The sequence below is a fragment of the Heterodontus francisci genome, chromosome 25, assembly GCF_036365525.1.
Source record: "Heterodontus francisci isolate sHetFra1 chromosome 25, sHetFra1.hap1, whole genome shotgun sequence".
Taxonomy (NCBI): Eukaryota; Metazoa; Chordata; class Chondrichthyes; order Heterodontiformes; family Heterodontidae; genus Heterodontus; species Heterodontus francisci.
The window spans coordinates 58,326,461-58,345,564 of NC_090395.1; the positions used below are offsets into that span (position 1 = coordinate 58,326,461).

The following is a 19,104-nucleotide window of genomic DNA, read 5'->3' on the forward strand; positions in this document are numbered from 1 at the left end:
GAGTATAGGGTTGGCAAGTTGAGTGATGGACTGTAAAAGACAAAGTCAGGAGAGCTGAGTAGGTGGACATGTTGCAACTGAAATTTAATACAGAGTACATTACATTACAATTAATATCCCTACATTACAATAGTGACCATCAAAAGTAATTCATTGCCGGCAAGCACTTTGGAATGTCCCGAGGCTGTGGCCAACAGCGGCAGGTACAATCCGCATCGCCCAGCTCCACAATAAGCCACACAGCTTCCAGTGATCCCCTTTAATGTGCACCTGGAAGTACTGACCGCAGTCAATTGCAAATTAATTTTGCAAAGAGGGCTTCAAACAGCAAATGAACCCCCAATTTGCATATGCAAAGGAACTAACACCCGTTTCAGGTACACACTCTTGTTGCTTATACCGATATGGCTTGTGGCACACTTCTGCTGTGGAATGAGCAGGCTCACACTACACAACATATTGAATCCTTAGACATCTGTTTTACTCCTGTAAAACAGGTGCGGCGCAATCCAATTTCTAGGCACATTATTTCACGACAGCAGGTAAGTTAAGCCTTTAAAAAAGCCAGTATCATTTTGGGTTTCATAAATAGGGCATAGAACAGAAGAGTAAACAAGTAATGATAAATTTGTATAAGCAATGGTTTAAACACTATGTACAGTTTTGGGCACCCCATTCTAGAAAGGGCAGCAGCACCACAGAGATCATACAGCACAGATTTACCACAATGTTACTGGGGATGAGTAAGTATAGTTATGAGAAGACATGTAAAATACTGGGATTGTTTTCACTGGGGCAAGAAGGCTGAAGAGATTTAAAATTACAAAGGGTTTTGATGGGTGATTAGGGGACAGTGTTGAGGGAACATCAATTTAAAATGATAAAAGAATAAGGAGACATTTCTTTGTGCAGAGACTTGTTACAGCAGGATATGTTTTGCCACAAGAATAATTAAGGCAGAAACCATTTCATCTTTTAGGGGAAAAGCAGCATATTTGAAGCAGAGAAAGTTATGATTTTGAGCAGATGACAGGATAGCGAGAATAGTTTTGGATTGCTCTGGTGAAGAGTCAGCACAGACAGATAAACGTGAAATGTCCTCCTATTGTGCAGTTCATTTCAATAGTTCTAAGATGGAAGCAAGTAAGCCAAACAAAAGGGGGACTTTTCCTACAGATCATGAGGCCGATAAAATCATTTCGTGAGATACTGAAATGAAATAACACCAAACAGTGAACAAAGTTCAGACTCTCAATACAATAAAGGACAGCCAGAGCACAAAGCTATCAAACAAGAAAATAACATTCTAACCGAATAGAATCTGATCTGGAACCAGCCCAAAAAGTAGCATGCGTTTGAAACACAGAAGGATCACTTGATGATCAAAAAAGGAACAGCTTACTTTGAATTAAGGAAAATAGTACAGTAGATATAAGCCTTGTCGGACTTATACTCACCCAAGGCTCATTTCAGAAATAATCTGGGGAGCATCACAGCAAGCAAAACACTTCCTGTTGGAAAGACCTGTAAATGTTTCCAGCTGACAAAAAACAGCTGAATTCTAGAGGTGAGCATGACTGCCCTTAATATCAAGGAAGCATCTGAATGTGTGTGGCATTAAGAAGCCCTTGTAAAACTGAAGCCAATGGAAATCAAGGACAAAACACTATTTGCTGGAGTCATATCTAGCACAAAGGAAGATAGTCGTGGTTTTTGGAAGCCAATCTTCTGAAATTGGAAAATAGCCAATGTAACTCCTTCATTCAAAAAGTGAGGGAGACAGAAAGCAGGAAACTACAGGCCAGTTAGCTTAACATCTGTCTTAGGGAGCTATTATTAAAGACATTATTGCAGGGTACTTAGAAAAATTCAAGGTAATCAGGCAGAGTTAACATGGTTTTGTGAAAGGGAAATCATGTTTGACCAATTTATTGGAGTTCTTTGAAAATGTAACATGTGCTGTGGAGAAAGGGGAACCGGTCGATGTACTGTACTTAGATTTCCAGAAGGCATCTGATAAGCTGCCACATCAAAGGTTATTGCGGAAAATAAAAGTTCATGGTGTAGGGGATAACATATTGGCGTGGATAGAAGATTGGCTAGCGAACAGGAAACAAAAGAGTGGGCACAAATGGGTCATTTTCTAGTTGACAAGATGTAACGAGTGGTGTGCCACAGGGGATCAGTGCTGGGGCCTTTTTACAATTTTATAAATGACTTGGATAATGGGCCCCAAGGTATGGTTGCTAAATTTGCTGATGACACAAAGATAAGTAGGGAAGTAAGTTGTGAAGAGGACATAAGGAGGCCACAAAGGGATATAGATAGGTTAAGTGAGTGGGCAAAGATCCAGCAAATGGAGTACAATGTGGGAAAATGTGAAATTGTCCATTTTGGCAGGAAGAATGAAAAAGCATATTATCTAAATGGTGAGAGATTGCAGAACTCTGAGATGCAGAGGAATCTGGGTGGCCTAGTGCATGAATTGCAAAAGGTTAGCATGCAGGTACAGCAAGTAATTAGGAAAGCTAATAGAATATCATTTATTGTGAGGGGAATTGAATACAAAAGTAAGGAGGTTATACAGGGCTTCAGTTATACAGGGCATTGGTGAGACCACATCTGGAGTACTGTGTACAGTACTGGTCTCCTTATTTAAGGAAGGATGTAAATGTGTTGGAACAGTTCAGAGACGTTTTACTAGACTAATACCTGGAATGGGCGGGTTGTCGTAACAGCAAAGGTTAGACAAGCTAGGATAAAAGAAAAATACTGCAGATGCTGGAAATCTGAAACAAAAACAAAAAGTGCTGGTTGTACTCAACAGGTCTGGCAGCATCTATGGAGAAAGAAGCAAAGTTAACGTTGCAGGTCTTTGATCTTTCATCAGAACTGGCAAAGGTTAGAAAAGAATTAGGTTTTAAGCAAGTGAAGGGAAGGGTGGTGGAGAAGAGAGTAAAGGGGAAGGTTTCTTATAGGGCAGGAGAGATTAAACAACAAAATGTCCTGGGACAAAGGCAAAGCGTGTGTTAATGTTTATGGTGGAAGACAAAGCATTAGTCCAAAGAGACTGTTAATAGCAGAACAATGAGCAGCTCTGACCAGAAGAAAAGCAGGCACATTGGAAAAAAAAATATTAAAAGGCCAGTCATGCTCTAAGTTACTGAACTCAATGTAGAGTGCCTAATCAAAAGATCAGTTGCTGCTCCTTAAGCTTGCGTTCATAGTCATAGAGTCACAGAATTATACAGCGCAGAAACAGGCCCTTCGGCCCATCGTGACTGTGCCAGCCATACAGCACCCAACTATTCTAATCCAATATTCCTACACTTGGCCCGTAGCCTTGTATGCCATGGCGTTTCAAGTGCTCATCTAAATACTTCTTAGATGTTGTGAGGGTTCCTGCCTCCACCACCTCTTCAGGCAGTGTGTTCCAGATTCCAACCACCCTCTGGGTGAAAAAAATATTTCCTCAAATCCCCCCTAAACCTCCTGCCCCTTACCCTGGTTCTTAACCACTCTGCAAAGGGTAAAAGTTTCTTCCTATCTAACCTATCAATGCCCCTCATAATCTTGTACACCTCAATCATGTCCCCCCTCAGCCTTCTCTGCTCCAAGGAAAACAACCCTAGCCTATCCAGTCTGTCTTCATAGCTGAAATGCTCCAGCCCAGGCAACTTCCTGGTGAATCTCCTCTGCACCCTCTCCAGTGGAATCACATCCTTCCTATAGTGTGATGACCCGAACTGCACACAGTACTCCAGCTGTGGCCTCACTAGCATTTTATACAGCTCCATCTTTGCTCTTATATTCTATGCCTCGGCTAATAAAGGCAAGTATGCCATATGCCTTCCTAACCACCTTATTTATCTGTGCTGCTTCCTTCAGTGATCTATGGACAAGTACACCAAGGTCCTTCTGATTTTCTGTACTTCCTAGGGTCCTACCATCCATTGTGTATTCCCTTGCCTTGTTAGTCCTCCCAAAATGCATTACCTCACACTTTTCAGGATTAAATTCCATTTGCCACTGCTCTGCCCATCTTACCGACCCATCTATATCTCCCAGTAATCTAAGGATGTCCTCCTCACTATTTACAACACCACCAATTTTCGTGTCATCTGTGAACTTACTGATCATACCTCCTATAATCACATCTAAATCATTAATGTACACCACAAACAGCAAGGGTCCCAGCACCAATCCCTGTGGTACACCACTGGTCACAGGCTTCCAATCGCAAAAACAACCCTCGACCATTACCCTCTGCCTCCTACCACTAAGCCAACTTTGGATCCAATTTGCCAAATTGCCCTGGATCCCATGGGCTCTTACCTTCTTAACCAATCTCCCATGTGGGACCTTATCAAAAGCCTTACTGAAGTCCATGTAGACTACATCAAATGCTTTACCCTCATCGACACATCTCGTCACCTCCTCATAAAATTCAATCAAGTTAGTTAGACACAATCTCCCCCTGACAAAGCCATGCTGACTATCCCTGATTAATCCCTGCCTCTCCAAGTGGAGATTAATCCTGTCCCTCAGAATTTTTTCCAATATTTTCCCAACCACTGATGTTAGACTCACTGGCCTGTAATTACCTGGTTTATCCCTACTACCCTTTTTGAATAATGGTACCACATTCGCTGTCTTCCAGTCCTCTGGTACCTCTCCTGTGGCCAGACAGGATTTGAAAATTTGTGTCAAAGCCCCTATTCTCCTCCCTTGTCTCACATAACAGCCTCATCACATACATCTCATCTGGGCCTGAGGATTTATCCACTTCTAAGCCCGCTAAAACAGCTAATATTTCCTCCCTTTCAATGCTAATATGTTCAAGTATATCACAATCCCCCTCCCTAATCTCTACACCTACATCGTCCTTCTCCACATGAGATGAATGTACACCACAGTGATGAAAAGCAATCATTTAAAACCTCACCTATGTCCTCTGGCTCCACACAAAGATTGCCACATTGGTCCCTAATGGGCCCTACTCTTTCCCTGGTTATCCTCTGACCCTTAATATACCTATAAAACGCCTTGGGATTTTCCTTTGTCTTGTCCGCCAGTGTTTTTTCATGACCCCTCTTCGCTTTCCTAATTTTGATGTTCACTGGAACACTGGAGCAGGCCAACAACAGAAATGTTGGCATGAGAGCAGCGGGGAGTGTTGAAATGGCAAGTAACCGGAAGCTCGGGGCCATTCTTTCAGACTGTGCGGAGGTGTTCAGCAAAGCAGTGACCCAATCTGTGTTTGGTCTCCCCAGTGTAAAGGAGACTGTATTGTATTGCCACTACCAAACGCATCTTCCCCTCCCCTCCCCTGTCAGCATTCCAAAGGGACAGTTCCCTCCACAACACCCTGGTCCACTCCTCCACTACCCCCAACACCTTGTTCCCTTCCACGGCACTTTCCCATGCAATCGCAGGAGGTATAATACCTGTCCTTTGACCTCCTCTCTCCTCACTATCCAAGGCCCCAAACGTTCCTTTCAGGTGAAGTAGCGATTTACTTGTACTTCTTTCAATTTAGTATACTGTATTCGCTGCTCACAATGCAGTCTCCTCTACATTGGGGAGACCAAACACAGACTGGGTGACTGCTTTGTGGAACACCTCTGCTCAGTCCGAAAGCATGACCCCGTGCTTCCGGTTGCTTGCCACTTCAACAGTCCCCCCTGCTCTCATGCCAACATATCTTTTTTTGGCCTGCTTCAGTGTTCCAGTGAACATCAATGCAAGCCCAAGGAGCAGCACCTGATCTTTCAATTAGGCACTCTACAGCCTTGCGGACTGAACATTCAGTTCAATAACTGTAGCATGACTGGCCTTTTTTAGTAATTTATTTTTTAATCATGTGCGTGCTTTTCACGTAGCCAGAGCTGCTCATTACTCCACTATTAACAGTCTCTCTGGACTAATGCTTTGTCTTTCACCACAAACATTAACACACACTTTGCCTTTGTCCCAGGACAGCTTTGTTATTTAATCTCTCCTGCCCTATCAAACACCTTCCCCTTTGTTCTCTCCCCCACCCCCCTCCCCTTCACTTGCTTAAAACCTCATCCTTTTCTAATCTTTGTCAGTTCTGATGAAAGGTCACAGACCTGAAACGTTAACTTTGCTTCTCTCTCCACAGATGCTGCCAGACCTGTTGAGTATTTCCAGCACTTTTTGTTTGTATTAGACAGTCTAGGCTTGTATCCGCTGGAGTTCAGAAGAGTAAGAGGCGACTTCATTGAAACATAAAAGATTGAGGGGACTTGACAGGGTGAATGTGGAAAGGATGTTTCCTCTCGTGGGAGAATCGAGAACTACGGGTCACTGTTTAAAAATAAGGGGTCGCCCATTTAAGACCGAGATGAGGAGAAATTTTTTGAGGGTCAAAAGTCTTTGGAACGCTCCCTCAAAAGGCACTGGAAGCAGAGTCTTTGAATATTTTTAAGACAGAGGTAGATAGATTCTTGATAAGCGAGGGGGTGTAAAGTTATTGGGGGTAGGCGGGAATGAGGAGTTGAGGTTACAATCAGATCAGCCATGATCTTGTTGAATGGCAAAGCAGGCTCGAAAAGCCAAGTGGCCTATTCCTGCTCCTAATTCGTATGTTCCTATGATGTTTGCTGATGATTGCATAGTGTTCAGTGCCATTTGCAAATCCTCAGATGCTGAAGCAGACCATGCCCGTGTGCAGCAAGACCTAGACAATTTCAGACTTGGGCTGATAAGTGGCAAGTAGCATTCATCCTACACAAGTGCCAGGCAATGACCATCTCCAACAAGAGAGAATCTAACCATCTCCACTTGACATTCAACAGCACTGCCATTGCAGAATCCCCTACCATCAACATCCTGTGGGGTGGGGGTTACCATCGATCAGAAACTTAACTGGGCAAGCCACATAAATACTGTGGCTGCAAGAGCAGATGAGAGGCTGGGTATTCTGTGGCGAGTGACTCACCACCTTTCCCCCCCAAAGCCTGTCTGCCAGCTACAAAGCATAAGTTAGGAGTGTGGTAGATTACTCTCTGCTTGGGCGTGTCCAGCTCCAACATTCAAGAAGCTTAACACACTCCAAGACAAGCAGCCCGCTTGATTGGCACCCCACCCACTACCTTAAACATTAATTCGTTCCACCAGTGACACACCTTGGCAGCAGTGTACCATCTACAAGTAGCACTGCAGCAACTCGCCAAGGCACCTTCAACAGCACATTCCAAACCCACAATCTCTGCCATCTAGAAGGGCAAGTACAACAAATGCATGGGAACACCCACCACCTCGTGGGAGAATCTGGAACTAGGGGTCACCCATTTAAGACAGAGATGAGGAGAAATTTTTTCTTAGGGTCATACAAGCTGCCCTCCAAGTCACACAACATGCTGACTTGGAAATATATTGCCATTCCTTCATCGTCACTGGGTCAAAATGCTGGAACTCCCTATCTAACAGCACTGTGGACGTACCTATACAAGCTCTGCAGTAGTTCAAGGAGACTGCCTATTTCCACCTCTAACTTTGCCTGACTCTGCCCTTTCCTCAGATCATCAACTGCTGAAACCGTCTAGACTCAACCATTCTAATGCTTACCTGGCCGGTCTCCCATCTTCCACTCTACATAAACTTCAGGTCATCCAAAACTCTGCTGCACATATTCTAACTTACACCATGCTGTTCATCCATCACCCCTGTGCTCACCGAACTGCTTTGGCTTCCAGTCCGGTAATGACTCTATTTTAAAATTCTCATCCTTGTTTTCAAATCCCTTTTATGGCCTTGTCCCATCTTTAAACCCTCCACCCGCCCTACAACCCTCAAATTTCTGCACTCTTCCAATTCTGGCTGCTTCTGCATTCTCTATTTTAATCACTCCACCACTGGTGCCCGTACCTTCAGCTACCTAAGCTCTGGAAGTCCCTCCCTTGGCCTCTCTCCCCTCCTTAAAAGCAACCTCTTTGATCAAGCTTTTGCCTATCAGCTCGAATATCTCCTGATGTGGCTTGGTGTCAAGTCTTGTTTGACAACAGTCCTGTGAAACACCTTGGGAGGTTACATAAAAATATAAATTCAAGTTCTTGCCCACGAGAAGGAATGGATTCTCTGTATCTACATTATGGAATGCCTTTATCATTTTAAATACCTCAATTAGATCTCCTCACAACTTTCTAAACGTGAGGGAATACAAGACAGGTTTATGCAACCTGTCCTCATAAATTAACTCTTTATGTCTTGGGATCATTCTGGTGAAGCTGCATATACCGTCTCCAAGACTAACGTATTCTTCCAGTGTGCAGTGCCCAACATCGAATCCAGTATTTCAATGGGGTCTGACCAAGGTTTGATACAACTGAAGTATAACCTGCTCCTTTTTGTATCCCGGCTGCCTTGTGATAAAAGCCAACATTCTATTAGCACTTACTACTCTTTGTACCTGTGCACTAGCTTTCAGTGGTTTGTGTACCTGGACACTAAAATTCCTTTGCTTCTCCATAGTTTCTCGGCTTTCAGATTAAGAACATATTCTGATTGGAGCCAAGGAAGACCAAACTGGATGATCTCCTATTTCTTCACACTGAACCTTATCTGCCAGTTTTGTCCATTCACTTCATCTATATAACTTCCTGAACTAATTTTACACCTTTAATATAGGAAAATGTCCCAACCACAAATCACAGCCTTTAAAAAAAAACAGAAAAATACAGACTTTTTAGATTCCAGTACCTCCTCTACAATTGATATTAAACTATCCGGAACTGTGGCTGAAGACTTGAACAAGCCTGTGTTGATAAAAGGATCAGGTTGGATTTATGAAGCAAGGGGTCTTGTCTGACTAATTAATCTCTTTTGAAGAAGTCAGCAAAACGGTGGAAAGAAGAATGTCAATGGATGTACTTTCTATAGACTTCCAAAATGCATTTGATAAGGTTTTGTACAAGACATTTAGTGAAAATGACTGTGCTTGGAATTGGAGGTAACCTTGTGACGTGGGTTGGTAAGTAGGAGAGAGAGAGAGAGAGAGAGAGAGAGTAGAGAATGTACTCGGATAAGCAGCATGTGCCAAGTGGTGTTCACTAGGGATCTAAGACCTCAGCTTTTTAAAAAAACTGGTACTTTTTTTTAAAGCATTTCTTTGACAAAAAATAGCTTAGAGCAGATCCTACAACTTGATGGCTCATCCTTGCTCTCTTTTTGAAGATGGGAGTCACATTTGCCATTTTCCAATCCTCTGTGATAGGCCAGAGTCCAGTGAACTCTGAAAAATATCTGCAAGCAGATTTGCAATTGTTTGAGCCAAATTCTTCAAAGAAATGGGATGGAGGTCGTGACGAGTCAAAACTTAAGCTTCAATAGCCTCCCAATATACCCTCACTTATGATTTCTGAATTTTTCAGTCCACATTCATGTCTCAACTATATCCCAATTCTGGCATTTTCTCCTTATTTCTCGTGTGTGTTTTGATATAGAAATCCAGAAATAATTTCGCAATGTCAAGAGCAAACTTATTGTGCACTGAACAATCAACTGTTAGGGGAAAAGATCTAATACCCTCTTCACTGCAGACTCATGCAATTTAAAGCAAACATGTCTTTTTTTGGCTGATGATGACAAATTTATGATTAGTTAAATTGTCTAAGTTGATTGACAATTGCAGTAGTTTGGTGTATTTAAGGTCATCATGAAGCAAAAGAGAATCATGCTTTTGGAGGTGAAGATTGCCATGCAGGAAGACAATGAAAGACATCAAAACCAACTGCTACTACTACACTAAAGCTGTTGCATCTTTTATAATAATAAAAGAAAAAGCTAAGATTAACTGGAAAGCTGCCCAATTCTACTTTGCACTTCGATCTCTATCAATTATACACTAACTCTGAAAACTAAATCACTGTATAATGTGACAGACCCAAAGTAATAATCTGATATTGTACAATTCGTAGTCAACTATACCAAATGTTGGTTATTTTTGCAATGCTCATTGATACGGAGCCTTTATCACTGCACACAAATGCATTTTGTCTAATTACATGTCTGACTATGGCACATTTTATTTATATTGCACAGTTAAAAAGCTATCCCGTATTCCTTCATATACATGTCATAGCAATGAGTCACTCAGTTTGCTGTTGAAGGGTTCATAATCTATCCCTTGACCATAGTTTTGGTCTCTGCAGATTGTGTTTGACTAGTTCTCTGGGATCTGGACACTTTTTTCCTCAAAGGATTAAATCCTTTAGGGTTTGAGGTACCCCTTGGGGTATAAAATGTACAGGAACAAATCTGAAGCAACTGCCTTTTCATAGACTTGTTACTTTTCCAAATATTGATGTCTCAAAAGTTACAATGCTAAGGTGATTTTTTTTCTGGTATTTATGTTGGACCATGCGCTCTTACAAAGGACAGAACTCATTCTGTATCACATAGGTGGCTAATTTCTAGGTAACCTAGAAAATGGTTCAACCTGAAAAGATTTATGTTCAGCTCCAGGCTACAAGACAAATTTTCCCACAGCTGAGCCCAGATCTTTGTGATCAGGTTTACCCTATTTACCTGACCCGACTGAAAAATTGCCAGTTTGTAACATCAGATCACCAGCCCTTTTGAAGCATGTGCAACTGCCGTCGGGAGTAAATGTCAGCATGATAAGTGCAAGTCTCAAACTGATTGGAGCTTCATTTAAATGTTAATTTGGGGGTGGCAATATCCTGCGTGCAGGCTATACATTCATAATCATTGATATCTGAATTGGACTATGTACAACTTCTTGTTGTACTGCTGACCCATGGGAATTATGCCATGAAGAGACAAAAAAGGCCAAATGCTTCACAACTATCAATGCAGCACCAGCTTGTGTTACGTCCAGGTGAGAAAGGTGTCATGGGGTCCCTCTCAACCTTCACCTGGTCTTACCGTAACATGGTTTAATTTTTAAACAGTGTTTTTAGCTGTCCTTTGGTGAATCCTTGTTCACTGCTTTCTAAGTATAAGGCAAAGAAGCCAACACAAACAGGCTTTCTTAGGTTTAAAGAAAAGTTGAAATTTATTAAACTTAAACTCTAATTCGGTTAACGACTACGGATACATGACACGTCCACGTTAGCATGCATACGCGATACACACATGCAAATAGAGACAGAAAAGAGAAGATAAAGTGGAAAAGTTTCAGGCAATATCTGAAGAGGAGTTGTTATGGTTCTTCGAGCTCACTGTAGAGTCCTTGATTGTAGGTAGATCTTGCTTTTCGTTGGGGCCCAGTATTCTTCTTAAACCTTGCTTGCTGTAGGAGACTTTTCTCTCTTGGGGTTCATCTTCAGTGGATTCAGAGGCTTGTGAGAAAGAGAGGGGAGCAGACAGGAGAGACCTTCTCAGTCCAGGAGCAAACAGACACTCTCCCCCTCCCAAACTGTTTGTTCAAATTCAAAAAACTCACGTTGCCTAGCAGGTTAGTCACGTGACTAGCTGGTTTGACCATGTCCATTTGTGTATTCGGGCATCTTAGCAGTCAACCTGGAATGCAAGCTCCGCCACCTTCAACGTCTGGTGATCAAAAGTCCGTTGGGAGTTGAATGTGTCAGAAAAAGGCTGCTTTGTCCTTCCAAACTGTCAGTTAATATGCAAATGTCTTTTCCAGCCACAGCTGATCTGTTTAACAAGTTCCTTTCTTCACTCCAGTAACAGTTTAAAATCAAAGTTCATGACAAAATTAATGTGCCACATTCTTGGCAGGTGGGGGCCTAGCATGACACTGGACTTCAGTAGCCAATCTGGGGCTGGATGCTGTACTGCATCACTTGCATGCAGACTTGTGCCTGCACTTTGGGTTTCTTCTCCATCTACTTCTGCCCAGCGTTTCAACAAACTTTCCCTTAGAAAAAGTTATTAATGGGTTCAGATCCCTTTCCAATGGCTTTCAAAATTCTTGTCAGCCATTAATATTTCACATCTGTTTAAAGTTCATTAGCATAGAATTTTCCACTCCCTGCAAATGTCTAACTCAACACCTGGAACTATATAATCAGCTGACCTTGGAGAATTGCAGTAAAAAGGAACACTTAAATTTAAATCTGTGTAAAACCATTTAAGTCAAAACTGCATCCCTATCAGGGAATCTAAACATTGCCCACAGCATTTGAGCCTCAATACCTTTGAGTAAATTTCAGTGACAATGCATTGGTAGGTGTCAGACTTTGCACACTGCTGAATGTAAATCATGGAGAAAGTTGTCCAGATGTCCTGCCCAGGGGGTTGGAAAAAGATACTAGCTGTGTGAATCTAAAGAAAAAGGTATATGAAAAGCACATAAGCAATAAAGGAAAGGACGACAACAGGGGATATGATGAGCTTAGGGAAGCTGTTAAAAAGATGATTTGGAAGACAAAGATGAAATATGAAAGGAAAATATCAAGAATATAAAAAGTAAAGAATTCCATAGGCACATAAACAACAAAATATCATAAACTGGAGCAGGAGTAGGCCATTCTGCCTCTCCAGCCTGCTCCACCATTCAATAAGATCATGGCTGACCTGATTGTGGCCTGAAATCCACTGCTCTCAGGGGAAGAGAATTCCAAAGATTAATGACCCCCAGAATACATTCCTCCTCATTTCAGTCTTAAAAGGGACAGCCCTTATTTTGAAATTGTGCCCCCTAGTTCTAGATTCCCCATGAAGGAGAAACATCCTCTCAACATCTACCCTGACAAGCTGCCTCAAAATCTTATGTTTCAATAAGATCACCTATCATTCTTCTAAACTCCAATGAGTTTCTGCCCAACTTGCTCAACCTTTCCTCATAAGACAACCCTTTATCCCAGCAATCAGCCTAGTGAAAAACTGTATGCAGTACTCTAGGTGCGGTCTCACCAAGGCCCTGTACAGTTGTAGCAAGACTTCCCTACTTTTATAGTAGATTTCCCTTGCAATAAATGCCAACATTCCATTTGCCTTCCTAATTACTTGCTGTACCTGCATGCTAACTTTGTGATTCATGTATGAGGACACTCAGATCCCTCCACATCTCAGCATTCATAGTCTCTATGTAAATAATCTGCTTTTCTATTCTTCCTACCAAAGTGGACAACCTTACATTTTCTCTCATCTGCTAAATTTTTGCCCACTCACTTAACCTATCTTTATCCCTTTGCAGACTGGGTCCTCCTCACAACTTGCTTCCTATCTCTATTTGGCTACAATAAACTCAGTCCCTTCATCCACGACATTAATATTATTCGTAAATAGTTGAGGCCCCAGCACTGATCCCTGTGGGACTCCACTAGTTACCGTTTGCTAACTTAAAAATGTCCCATTTATCCCGACTTTGCTTCCTGTTAGTTAGCCAATCTTCTATCCATGCTAATATATTACTGCAACACCACGAGCTCTTATCTTGTGTAGTAACTTTTATGTGGCACCTTATCAATTGCCTTTTGGAAATACAAATACACCACATCTATGAGTTCCCCTTTATCCACCTTGCTGGTTACATGCTCAAAGAACTTAATAAATGTCAAACAACTTTCTTTTCATAAAACCAAGGTTGACTCTGCTTGATTGTATTCTGATTTTTTAAATGTCCTGCTACTACTTCCTTAATATTGGATTCCAGCATTTTCCCAATGATAGATGTTAGGCTAACTGGCCTAAAGTTTCCTGCTTTCTGTCTCTCTCCTTTCTTCAATAGAGGTGGCACATTTGCTGTTTTCCAAGCTGCTGGGATCTTTTCCAGAATCTAGGGAATTTTCTAATATTACAAACAATACATCCATTATCACTGCAGCCACTTCTTCTAAGATCCTATGATGCAGGCCAAGTTGTGCAGAGGCTTGTCAGACTTTAGTACCACAGTTTTCCCTGTACTTTTTCTCTAGTGATAGTTTTAAGTTCCTCCCTCACTTTGGCCTTTTGATTTTCTACTATTCTTGGGATGCTTTTTGTATCTTCTACTGTGAAGACAGATACAGAATACTTTTGTTCAAAGTATCTGACATTTCCTTATTAATTCCCCAGTCTCATCCTCTAAGGAACGAACACTTACTCTAACTCCTCTTTTCCTTTTTAAATATTTGCAGAAGCTTTTACTGTGTTTTTATATTTCTTGCTAGTTTACACTCACTCTAATTTCTCCTCCTTGTCAGTCATCCTTGGCTCAAATTTCTAAAATTTTCCGAATCTTCTGGCCTACCACTAATCTTTGCAGCATTGTATACCCTTTTTTTCAACTTGATACCATCCTTAACTTCCTTAGTTATCCACAGATGGTGTATCCTTCTCAGTCTTTCTTTCTCAATGGAATATATTTTTGTTGAGTTATGAATTATCTCCTTAAATGTCTGCCACTTCTTCTCTACTGTATTACCTTTTAACTTATTTTCCTAGCCGACATTAGCCAACTGTCTTCATACCCTTGTAATTGCCTTTATTAAAGTTTAAGACACTAGTTTCAGTCACAAGTTTCTCAGCCTCAAACTAAATGCGAAGTTCATCATATTATGATCACTCTTGCCTATAGGATCCTTTACTATGAGGTCATTAATTAATCCTGTCTCATTACACGTTACCAGGTTGATTCCAGAATGTATTGTTCTAAGAAACTGTCCCTAATACACTCTACAAACACATCCTCCAGGTTACCTTTGCCAATTTGATTAGTCCAATCTATACGATTAAAAATTGCCACAATTATTGTAATACCTTTCCTACAAGCCCCCATTATTTCTTGATTTATACTCTGTTCTACAGTGTAGCTACTGTTAGGGGCCTATAAATTACTCCCACCAGTGACTTCTTTCCTTTGCTATTTCTTATTTTCACCCAAACTGATTCTACATCTTGATTTGCCGAGCCAAGATCATTTCTCGCTACTGCACTGATTTCATCCTTTACTAACAGAGCTACCCCATCTCCTTTTCCTTTCTTTCTATCCTTCAGAAATGTCAAATATCCTTGAATATTTAGTTCCCAGCCTTGGTCACCTTGCAACCACGACTCTGGAATGACTATCATATGAACTAGAAGCAGAAGTAGGCCATTTGGCCTCTTGAGCCTGCTTCGCCATTCAAGATGATCATGGCTGATCCATATCATATCATACCCATTTACTTCTATTTGTGCCTGCAATTCACCCATCGTGTTACGAGTGCTGTGTGCATTCAGATAAAGGGCCTTTAGTTCTGTCTTTTTACCATTTTTCCCTACTCTGACCTTATTTGCTGGTGCACTCATGTTTCGATGCTGTTTCCCTTCCTGTCACACTCTGGCTAAATAAGATGGGGGACAGGGACACTAAGGAATGACTAAGATAAGTTTACAAGAGATGATACGGAAACAGCAAGTACACATAAAAGATTGTTTACCTCAGTTCGCACTGAAGAGGTGAATAAAGAGGAAATGACAATATGGGAGTATGAACAGTGGCATAGACCAGTTGGCCTAATTTTGTGCTTTACATTCTATGTAAATCTGAGTACAGGTTTAGTGAAACTAAAACACACAGGAGACCTCGTTTGAGACCTTCAGAGCTAGAAAGGCAGAATGTATAGATGACTCAAGATTCAAAAATACAGTTGAAGGAACAAGACAGATCAGAGATACTACTGGAGAGACTGAATATAAGTTAAAGAATCCAAGGATAGGAAAGGAATGTGGAAAAGTTGAGTTGATATTTATGTACTGTTGTCAGCTCCAAATGGTTAAGAACTGGTGTAAATCCCTTGGTGGTAATTGACAATATTGATGGAAAACAACCAATCCCTCATTAAAATTCACAAAAATCAATGTTACCCTGATGGTTTGGAATCCTTGTAAAATGCTTGTTTCTAGGTATCTATACATCTACCTATTTACATAATTTTTGTGGCGTTCCTCAGCTTGCTGACTGGGTCCATGTTAATCACCTGGTATCAATGGTCATGTGAGCAGCACAAACTAAATCAGACCTGAGAATCAATTCAAAAATACAGGTGATCACTCTGGATCAGAACATGTTCAATTTAATAAATATTTTTATTCTATTTTTACTTAATGTTACTATTTCCCAAGTACACAACCTGATTTTGCACAATTACTTGGGCATTTAAAAAATATTCACCATACTTCAAACAATAAACTGTTCCCACTCCCTCCCATTCCCCATGAAAATGGTTAAAAATGCAAGAAACAAAATAAACTCTAGTAAAAATGTGCCAAGAAATATTAAACAAAAGAAACTTGTATTTATTTAGTGGCTTGTGAGACCTCAGAATGATTCAAAGCACTTTACAACCTTTGAAGTGTAATTATTGTTGTAGGAAACGGGGCAATCAATTTGTGAACCAGCAGGGTCCCACAAACAACAATGCGACAATGTGCAGATTATCAGTTTTTAAGTTCTGTTGATTGAGGAATAAACATTTGGCCAGACCAGTGGTAACTCCCTTGTTGTTCTTCAAAATAGTGCCATGTGATCTTTTACGTCCACCTCAGTAGACAGAGCATCAGTTTAATGTCTCATCCAAAAGGTAGCACCTCCCACAGTGCAGCACTCTCTCGGTACTGTACTGGAGTGTCAGGCTAGATTTTGTGCTCAAATGTCTAGAGTGGGACTTGAATTCACAACCTTTTGACTCAGAGGGGAGAGTGGTACCATGGCTGACAACATTTAAATCAAGGAAGAATAAAACAAAGTCAACTTTTGCAAGCCCTAATTTTTGTTTCACTTATTAATAAAATGAAGATTCAGATCACAGCACAAGTATTTAAAAATAGATCCTTCAGATAGTATTTCTTATATAGTGACAAATTGAAAAAGTGATGTTTGTATGTAGGTGAAGCAAATGTTCCTGTCTTCCCTACAAAACTGGCGTAACCAAAACTTTGGTGAACATATAGTGAACAGCCTGCAGAATACATCACAGTCCAAGAGGCATCCCAGCAGAGACCTACCAAGTAAACCAGATCAAGACAAAAACGGTAGGAGGTGCTCAATTCCATGAGAATAGCTAACTGACAGTCTACTCTCAATCATCAGTACATCAGTAAAGTGATGGAAGGTGTCATCGATAGTGCTATCAAGCAGCACTTACTCAGCAATAACCAGCTCACTGATGCTCAGTTTGGGTTCTGCCAGGGCCACTCAGCTCCTGACTTCATTACAGCCTTGGTTCAAACATGGACAAAAGAGCTGAACTCAAGAGGTGAGGTGAGGGTGACTGCCCTGGACATAATGGCAGCATTTGACCTAGTATGGCATGAAGGAGCCCTAGCAAAGCTGAAGTCAATGGGAATCGGGGAAAAACTCTCCACTGGTTGGAGTCATACCTAGTGCAAAGGAAGATGGTTGTGGTTGTTGAAGGTCAATCATCTGAGCTCCAGGACATCACTGCAGAGTTCCTCAGGGTAGTGTCCTAGGCCCAAACATCTTCAGCTGCTTCATCAATGACCTTCCTTCAATCAAGGGCAGAAGTGGGGATGTTGGCTGATGATTAAAGGTATCAAAAGGTATGGGGTGAAAGCTAGAACAGGCTACTGAGTTGGATGATCAGCCATGATCATAATGAATGGTGGAGCAGGCTCGAAGGGACGAATGGCCTACTCCTGCTCCTATTTTCTATGTTTTTATGATTGCACAATGTTCAGCACCATTCGCGACTCCTCAGATACTGAAGCAGTCCATGTAGAAACGCAGCAAGACCTGGACAATATCCAGGCTAGGGCTGATAAGTGGCAAGTAACATTCGTGCCACACAAGTGCCAGGCAATGACCATCTCCAACAAGAGAGAATCTAACCATCTCCTCTTGACATGCAATGGTGTTACCATCTCTGAATCCCCCACTATCACATCTTGGGGAGTTACCATCGACCAGAAACTGAACTGGAGTAACCATATAAATACTGTGGCAGGTTACAGGCTAGGAATCCCGCAGCAAGTAATTCACCTCCTGACTCCCCAATGCCTGTCCACCATCTACAAAGCACAAGTCAGGAATGCGGTGGAATACTCACCACTTGCCTGGATGAGTGCAGCTCCAACAACACTCAAGAAACTCAACACCATCCAGGACAAAGCTTGATTGGCACCCCATCTACAAACATTCACTCCCTCCACCACCGAATGCCAGTGGCAGCAGTGTGTACCATCTACAAGATGCACTGCAGCAACCCACCAAGGCTCCTGAGACAGCACCTTCCAAATCCGCAACCTCTACCAACTAGAAGGACAAGGGCAGCAAATGGGAACACCAGCACCTACAAGTTTCCCTCCAAGTCACAAACCATCCTGACTTGAAACCATATTGCCGTTCCTTCCCTGTCGCTGGGTTAAAATCCTGGAATCCCCTTCCTAACAGCACTGTGGGTGTACCTACCTCACATGGACTGCAACGGTTCAAGAAGGCAGCTCACCACCACCGTCTCAAGGGCAATTAGAGATGGGCAATAAATGCTGGCCTAGCCAGCGATTCCCACATCCCGTGAATGAATAAAAAAAAATCCATTGTCTACTTTACCCAGGAACTGCTAAAACTATATATAATGCACAAATGACTTCTCTTTATAATAAAACTCATTTCAATGACTCAATCATTAGAGATAACAAATGTCAGCTGCTTTCCATGCACCAACTGTTTCTCATGCAGCCAACATTTCCATTTAAATTGAGATTTATTGATGCAATGTGAAGATATGGTGAAAAGCCTGCAGTACACACCACAGCCCATTTGAAGATAAAATATTCTTTACAAAAGCTACACAACAGAAGGCCAGAATAAATCTGCAATGCTTGGCCTATCTAAAATCTCAAAATACAGGATAAGAATTTTCTAGTTTGAAGAGTGCTTCCAAAACAGACACCATTATGGTTGCTTCTTGGTCAACCTCCTAGAACACACAGTCAGCTACAAACTAAAAGGGAAAAGTCAACTAAGTATACATTGAGTGCTGGTTTCCTAGTTACGGGTCCATAGGTTGATACAGTATTACACATGCAGCCATTATCTTATCAAATAAATTAACTTCATCAAGAATAAACAACTTATAAGGTACCAATGCATAAGACTGAGAAACAATGGACTGGAAATGTGGTTAGTGACAAACGGCAGCAGCAGTTCGTTACACTTGCACGAACACA

General features: G+C 41.5%; 1 protein-coding gene across 3 annotated transcripts in view; it reads right to left on the reverse strand.

The window, feature by feature from the left end:
- Window positions 1-19,104, reverse strand: part of LOC137383889 (6-phosphofructo-2-kinase/fructose-2,6-bisphosphatase 2-like) — a 105,759-nt gene that overhangs the window by 10,506 nt on the left and 76,149 nt on the right. The window lies entirely within an intron of this gene.